The 8834-nt window shown below is 38.0% G+C and overlaps 1 pseudogene; it reads left to right on the top strand.

The window, feature by feature from the left end:
• Positions 1–2369: 2369 nt before the first annotated feature.
• Positions 2370–3683, top strand: LOC127755651 (uncharacterized; annotated as a pseudogene).
• The last annotated feature ends 5151 nt before the right edge of the window (positions 3684–8834 follow it).

Below are 8834 nucleotides of genomic sequence, written 5' to 3'. Positions count from 1 at the left end.
CAGCCAAAACCATCCCCAATCGCTCATTCCTGAGAAAGTACTTCTCCCTAGCCATGCGCAAGCATGAATCCGGCGGAATCGAAGAAGCGTCGATGAATCAGGCTGCCGGTGAATCGACTGCCCTTGATCCAGATGCCGCTAGTGTTGTGGGAGCCGACGGTGCTCCAGATTCTACTGTTGTTGCTTGTGGTGCTCTACGAGCTAGTGCTCTAGGCGCTGGCTTTCCTACCGCAGGTGCTCATGCCGCCAGTGCATGGTGGCAGGAATCATCTCCTGGTAGCTCGGAATGGTAAGGTGTTCAGGATGTATCCACCAGGTGGTTTCCTAAATTATTTACAGAGTAATAAGATCTCTCCATTTACCCAGACACATCCATTTGTGAACTATCATAATGCAAGTCAGCTGCCAGAAAATTTCCACTTTGTTGGTGCACCAATGAGTTATTCTAAAATGTCACCTACAACTCCATGTTCTAAAGCGATACCGTCACCAACTGGGAGGTGTGCTGCAGCACAAATAGGTTCACAAGATAAAGAAACAATTGATATTGAGGACGATGACACCATCGAGCCTGCTAGATCCGATGCTAGGTCCGAGAAGCGATTGAATTGGTCAAATGAAGAAGACATTAGATTGGTAATTTAATTTTCTTTGTTTCTTTTTGAAGATTTCAGTCTGTATGCATTTAAAATTATTTGCACTTCATTAAAGGTACGGTTTATTCTTCTCCTAATTGTAGGCTAGTGCTTGGCTGCACAATTCAATTGACCCGATCGATGGAAATGATAAGAAGTCATATCAATATTGGTTAGATGTTACTGCTACATACAACAGTACCACTAAGAGTAACCGTATGAGAAATCGTAACCAGTTGAAGCAACGTTGGGAGCGCATTAAGAAACCAGTCTCCGAATTCAATGGTTGCTATGCAAGAATCACTAAAATACATCAAAGTGGTATGAGTGAAGACCAAAAGATGGACCAAGCATTCCAGCTATATGCCTCTGAACATAATGACAAGCCTTTCACAATGGTGCATGTATGGAGGATTTTACGACATGAGAAAAAGTGGTCTACATATTTGAAGAAAATTAACAAGGAAAAGGACAAGAGTGTAACTCCTAACCCAACTCATGTTGTGAATGTCGAAGATGCTCCAAAACTGCGTCCTATTGGGCATAATAAGGCCAAAGATGAACGCAGCGGAAAACGTCTGGCATCAGAGGCTATTTCTGTTATTGACCAGAAACTAGATAAATTCATTGAAGCAATCAGCAAGGCTGAGAAGATAGGAGAGGTACAACAAGGTTTGGCAAATAAGAAGCTAGAAGTAGCCAACCTTAATCATAAAGCAGCTCAGGAACAAACAAAGAGTAAAATGATTGACCTTTACAAAGACTTACTGCTAGCTCCCACAAGTGATCTTAGAGCAAGTTCAATACTATAGCCCACTACTAGCTCCAATTCATCTATAGCTAATCTAATAGCTAATTTATACAATGTTGCTTCCTATACTATTAATATATGGTCCCACCTGCCATACACATATTGCGTCTTGGAGCCTGTGCTACAGCTGGCTACAAATCTGTTGTCTGCTGCTCTTCTCTCTTATTATTTATCTCATTAAAATATATTTATAGCTGGCTAATAGCCTGCTATTGTACCTGCTCTTAGTGAAGAAGCTTTGGCTGATAGATCCAAAACATTGGAGTGTATGAGATTGGCTTTGTTTGCTAAAGATAATTGAGGTATGTTTTTAATATATTGTTGGCAAACAAATTGTGTTGTGATAGTACCATTCAAATCTGAACAAGTGTCAATTTTGTCAATTGTGTGAACTCATTTTATTTTTCTAGTGCTTGTTTGAACACAATTAATTATGTTAACTCATTTTTTATACTGCATGTTGAACACAATTAATTTTGTGAACCTATTTTCTTTTTATACTACAACTGAATACTATCAATTGTGTGAATGCATCCTCTTTTTTACTGCATCTGACCACTATCTATTGTGTGAACCCATTTTATTCTTGTTTGAACACAATTAATTATGTGAACTCATTTTTTTATACTGCATGTTGAACACAATTAATTTTGTGAACCCATTTTCTTTTTATACTACAACTGAATACTATCAATTGTGTGAATGCATCTTCTTTTTATACTGCATCTGACCACTATCTATTGTGTGAACCCATTTTTTCTACTGCAACTGAACACCATTAATTGTGTGAACCCATTTGACTACCCTGACATATTTATGTGTGTGTATATATATATCCTCTAGCTCACACATTCTCCCCCTCCTCTGCCTTCCGCATTCTTTCTTCCCTCTTTACTCTTCCATCTTCTCTCATCCTTAACACCATGTCGAACCAATCTGATGGTGATTCCCCTACACATGATGATTCTCTTGATGAGGTGAGTAGCATAAATCCAATGGATCTGTACCCATTGGATGAGATCAGCAGCATATTGGGTGATCTTGCTGATCATGTGGTAGCCGAATTGAAGTCCAAAGTTGAAGCTCTACAAGATATGAGACCTAATAGGCAGAGTGGTCCAAGGAGGTATGTTGATAGACCTTATGAAAAATCTAAACAGGGGCTATTGAAAGATTACTTTGTACAGAATCCAGTCTATAATGATACAACCTTCCGGAGAAGATTCAGGATGAGAAAGCACCTCTTCTTACGCATTGTTGAAGCCCTAGGCCAGTGGGATAAATATTTCACACTGAGAATGGATGCTCTTAACCGCCCAGGGTTATCTCCACTTAAGAAATGCACATCGGCTATTTGCCAATTGGGAAATGGTAGCCCTGCAGATCAGCTTGATGAGTATCTAAATATTGGAGATAGTACTACAGTGGAGTGCTTGAAGATGTTTGTGAAGGGTGTGATTGAGGTATTCGGTGTAGAGTATTTGCGACGCCCCACGGTGCAAGATGTTGAACGTTTAGTGCAGATTGGTGAGCGTCGTGGTTTCCCGGGCATGTTAGGGAGCATTGACTGCATGCACTGGCATTGGGAGAAATGCCCTGTTGCATGGAAGGAAATGTATACCCATGGTAATCAAGGTGTTCCTACGGTCATTCTAGAAGCAGTAGCTTCACATGATCGTTGGATATGGCATGCCTTTTTTGGTGTTGCTGGATCCAACAATGATATGAACGTGCTTAATCAATCACCATTGTTCGTCCAACAACTAAGAGGGGAAGGTCCTCAGGTGTAGTACCATGTCAATGGAAGGCAATACAACACAGGTTATTACCTTGCAGATGGCATATACCCAGAATGGGCTGTCTTTGTTAAGTCAATACGTCATCCATAATCTGAAAAGCACAAGTTGTTTGCAAAACATCAAGAAGGGAAATGGAAGGATGTTGAATGTGCTTTTGGTATTTTGCAATCTCGCTTTAGTATTTTGAAACGACCTGCACGTCTATATGATCAAGGGGATCTTGAGAATATCATGCTAGCTTGTATTATCCTTCACAACATGGTAATCGAAGATGAGAAAGGCATCGAGCAGCTTCCTCTTGATTTGAATGAGACACCAAGCACATCAACTGTATAAGAAGCTACAATCTCACAAGGATCTAACCCAGAGATGGAAGAAGTGATACAAAGAAATGCTATTATTCATGATCGTACTACTCATAAGCAACTTCAATCAGACTTGATTGAGCATATCTGGCAAAACTTTAGGAATTCAAACTAATTAGGTGATTGTTAATCATTTAAAGTCTAATTTACAATTTGCGTGTTGCTAATAACTAGTATGTTTCATTTTAAGTTGCAATCTCTGTTACATTTTAGCCTAGCAGTACCAGTTTAGCTAATTATATTCTCACTTATTTTTCTTGATGTAAAGCTTCTGCATTATTTTGATATTGACTTGCCAACTATTTTCTTTTTGTAGATCAAGTTCTACTATTTTGGTGCTGTTGTGCTGCTGGTGGAAATGCTATGGATCAAGTTCGGTATGCTGTCGAAACGTGTGGCAGACTTATGGTTACATATATTTTTTTGGTTTGGTGTTGCAGTGCATCTAGAAGAACTGCTCATGTCATAAGAGACTAATTTGAGTCCAACTATTTTGGCTACCAGTTTGGGTCCTACCATTTGGTTACCTATATGTTTTTTTTTCCTTTTTATTGTACTGAGATGGATGGATGAACTTGAAAATTTGCTACTACTTTATACTCATATATGCACTGATATCTACTAGTTTCTACTCATATAATGTGATTTGCACTAATATATGTTCATGTTTTGATATTTGGCACTACAGTACTATGTAGATTGGCGTTCATATTTGGACGTATGCATTGATGCATGTCACAGTTGATCCTTCTTCATTTACAGGACATGCAAATAGCTATTAAATTTTCTTCTCTTAGAAACTGCTATAGACACTGTGCATTGGGAAGGTAGTGTCTACAAATGCATTTATTATTGTTTCTCTCTTCTAGACACTACCTATAGACACCATGAATTAGGAGTGCCCTTAGGCCGTACGTCAAGAGCAATAAATATAGAAAAACCGTGCTATAAAACCGTTTCGTACTTTCTCATTGCTTCGGTCAAGGAGTCGTTTCTCACGGCATTTAACGCATAAAATCCGTATTAGTGAAGATGTGCACATTTCGATCGTGCAGCTAGCTAGCTAGCACGCAAATTTTGTGGCACGACCGTGTGCCACGCCACGACGGCTAGTCGCGTCGACCATTATTCGTAAAATCTCCGTTGGTTCGTTTTCCACGCGAGGATTGTAATTAACTTTGGATGACGCCCATGGATATATCGAGCGATAGACCCACACAACACGCGTCGATGATGAGCAACCAAGCGGTGCCCGATGGATCGATATATCCACCGCCGGAATTGACCGAAATTCCGTGGGCGCGCCGGCAATTTTCCAGCCAGCGAGACCACGGATCACGTGGCCGGCAAGTTTAAGCTTGATCATCCCCTAAGATTATTTTTAGGATCTTCTAAAAAATAATTATTCTCTCTAACTAGTCGTGTCTCTCTGTTTATTTGGTTTATTTGTATGAAGAATAAATGGACATAATTTAATACGCTGCATGCAACCACGGCCAAGATTAATTTATTTTAGTGTAACCTCATGCAATATTTAAAGCTTGATGCAATTCACGGGGCACGAGCGACGTAGCATCTTAACCGATGAGGATTAATTTCAGAATTATAAAGGTTTTATTGTCTTTGGCCTTTACATTCTTTGCTTAGGTGATGATCAAATCAGGATAAAGGGAGTAGTAGGCTATGTTCGGATGTATGGTTCCTAACTTTAATCCCTTGTTTTCCACGCGCACATTTTTTACTCGGTGCATTTCTATAAGAAAAAAATATAGGAAAGTTAATTTAAAAAAATCATATGAATCAATCTTTCAAGTTATCTTTACCCATCTTTGTCGGTAGCTCTGCGCCACGAACTCAATAGATCCAACCTAGTGCTCGCTGCATTTGGCCTCGGAGGCAACGGTAGCTCAAGCGTCGGATCTAGCTTCCTCTACTTCCTCGGCTCGTCGGATCCTATTGAAGCTCGATGGTGGTGGCAACAGATGCTTTGCGTCGTGATCACGACCTCCCTAACGCGGTCATTGTCCTTTGCTCATGTGCATCATTGTCCTTCGTCCTAACAATCCGTGACAAGGTTCGTGTATTCTCGTGAGGGCTTGCGCACCCTAGCAAGGGCATAACCCACGCTTATGTGGACGGGAATCTTCGAGCTGACGAGGTGAGGCCAACCACTATCTCACCACACTGTGAATGGCCTAAGTATAGATTTTAATAATGTGTAGCCATGGAATTAGAAAATGAACTACACTATATAAAGTTGACAAAAGCAATTCTTTCAGAGTCTCATATGTTAGCTACTCCCTCCGTCTCAAAATATAAGCATTTTTAGCTTAGTGACAAGTCAAACATTATCAACTTTGACTATTAATAGAAAAAATAAAAAAGATTAATCATATAAAATTAAGGTTACTAGATTTATCATTAAACAAACTATCACAATATGTAATTTTTTTTATTTAAAACATCTTACTTTTATAAATATTATTGATCAAAATAGCATCTCGGAGACCATGTCAGAGACTAAAAATGTTTATATTTTAGGACGGAGGGAGTACTCATTTAGATCCCCAAACAACCCCAAAGATCCCGCTAACGAGTAAATCATCAAATTTTCTCAGAAACCAGGGCAGCTCCCTACTAGCGTTACCGACAGACATATGACGCTGAACAGCAATCTTTTTGTTGATAGATTGATCTATATATATATCGTCGCAAATTCTAGGATGTAGTGACTCCCAAATTAAATTAAGGCAAGTGATGATCGATGCGACGTCGACAGCAGGGCTGGATTTTTTTTTTCTGGTTTGGTTTATTTGAAATCTTATCATCTTTGCTTTTACAAAGTTCACATGTCGTCTCTAGGCATTTTCTTTCAATCCCTTTCCGAGAGCATTAATTAGTTGAGGTAAGAATTATGCAGTACGTATAATTGCCGTGTTGGGTGGGCACCATAACATGATGTGCTTCTGCCACCGTTCAAGGTGCACAATACGTTGTTACTGTATTATCAGGGTTTTTCTGCTTGCAGCTGTATTGTAAAATGGTTCTATGGCCAAAGTATATACTCCCTCTATTTTATATTATAATATATTTTGATTTTTCTAAAATTAAACTTCTTTAAATTTAAAGATAGAGAAATGTAGTAACTTTTTAAACACGAAATAAATATATTATCAAAATAAAATCAATGTTAGATTTAATCAAACTAATTTAATTTTATAAATATTATTATGTTTTTTATAAACTTGGTCAAACTAAATTTAAGAATGTTTAACTTAAAAAAAGTCAAAGCGTTCGTACCAGTATATATTAAGCTTTCGTCATCCCCCTAAGATAGAACAAATTATTTGGTTAAAATTTATTATACCCATATTTAAATATATAATATTGTTGACTTTATTTGGTCTTTAGTACTCCTATATAACATTGATCTCTGTTTTTATTGAAATATAACAATAACATCTAACAAAATTATAGCATGTAAAAGTATATAACGGAAAATATACCCATATGATTCTTATGTTCTCAATATATATTTTTTAAGAATTATTGATGGTTAAAGTTTAAAAAGTTTGATTGGATAGTCAACATTGTCATACTTTAAATAAGGAGTTAGCTAGTAGTACTAGATTTTAATGGAAATTCCCATATAAAATAAAATAAAAAAATGTGTTAAAAGGAGGATGGATATTTCAGTTAAAAAGTAGAGGGAGGACAAGCCAGATGATATGGCTCTAGGTTACTTTTGTACCAGCTAATTTGATGCAATGGAATTGACTAATAATGTGGTGAGGACAGTGAGGAGGGGCCCATGGGAGTGGTACCTATGATGTTGCAGGGTGGCCATGCAGTAGATGAGCTAGAAAAGTGAGTGGCCATGTCCTTGATTAGCATGGCCTAACAATCAAGTGAGCAATGGTAATATCTTGGTTGCTTTGACATGTCATCATCATTGATTTATTATTGGCAACTATACATTGCCCACAATAGGGTGGGATAAGATAAACCTAGGCATCTTTTTATCTTTATTTTCTCTCATTCTTAACGGATATACTATTTATCGGATTTCTAAGATCATTGCCCATTAATAGATCTCAATCCAACAGCTACGGTTTAATTTATCTTTCCCTTTAACTAAAAGTCTAAGGCCCAAAATATGTAAGGAATGTTTAAGAGAGTCCAAGGTGACAAAAGACCATGCCACACTTCAATGAAATGTGATAGGAAGAACCATGGATTGTGGTGCAGTAGCAGTGATGCTGCCTCAACCACAAGATAATATGATGATAGTAGATAAGGTTGGTAATAATGATGAGAGAGATCAGCGGCACAGAACAATGCAACAACGACAAGTCTGATGGTACAAACCGTGACATATAAGATAGGACATATGGGGTAATGGAGTGTCATCACGGAAGATGAAGAAACGTGTGACCGACAACAATGATGTGCAACAATAAAATAAGCGGCACATAGGACAGGGGAAGACGTGGCCTGGTTTTGTGACATAGAATCCATATCAAATTGTGTATGTTGAGACTTGAGATATGAGGAAGCAATAACTCTAAGAGCCCCTTTAAATTTGATGGTTGGTAAATGAATTTTTTTAGATTCAGTACCTCTATGATTTTTTTTCTTATGGATCCCTCTAATTCATAGGAAAAGGGTAGGAAACTTTCCTCTACTTCAACTCTTCCTATGGTCCCATCAAAGGACATCTCTTCTTATTTCACGCGTTTCAATTCATATAGGATTGAACAAGCATATGCTACTTTTCCTATGTTTTTTTTCTATCCAATGCTTTAAAGGTGCCCTGAAGTCTAATGAGATTAGAACAAACCCTAAATAAAATGAAAGTGAATCGAATTATTGATTGTGTAGTAAACGCCCTTAATTATGCCTTCATGCCCGAATAGGAACAAGGTGCATGACTCCTCATAGCCAACATGAAAACGGACAGTAAAATCCTATTGCAGTTGTAGTACTAGTACATATTAGTCCAATTTAGGTCAACTGCTTCTCTCTGAAATATTGTCTCCTTTTCCAACATACTCCATATATAGTCGGAATGTTTGTATGGGCACGCTAGTCGGCTCATGTTATTTTTTTCCCTCTTAATTTCCAAATTATGGCAAGTTGGTCTCGTGTTATTTTCCGTCCAAGCTCTGTTAATTTAATCAGTAGTACCAAAACAAGCAGCCGTGCATATCATCTGTGTGCTATA

This window comes from Oryza glaberrima, chromosome 11 (assembly GCF_000147395.1).
Source record: "Oryza glaberrima chromosome 11, OglaRS2, whole genome shotgun sequence".
NCBI lineage: Eukaryota > Viridiplantae > Streptophyta > Magnoliopsida > Poales > Poaceae > Oryza > Oryza glaberrima.
This window is presented reverse-complemented; position numbering and strand designations above follow the sequence as displayed.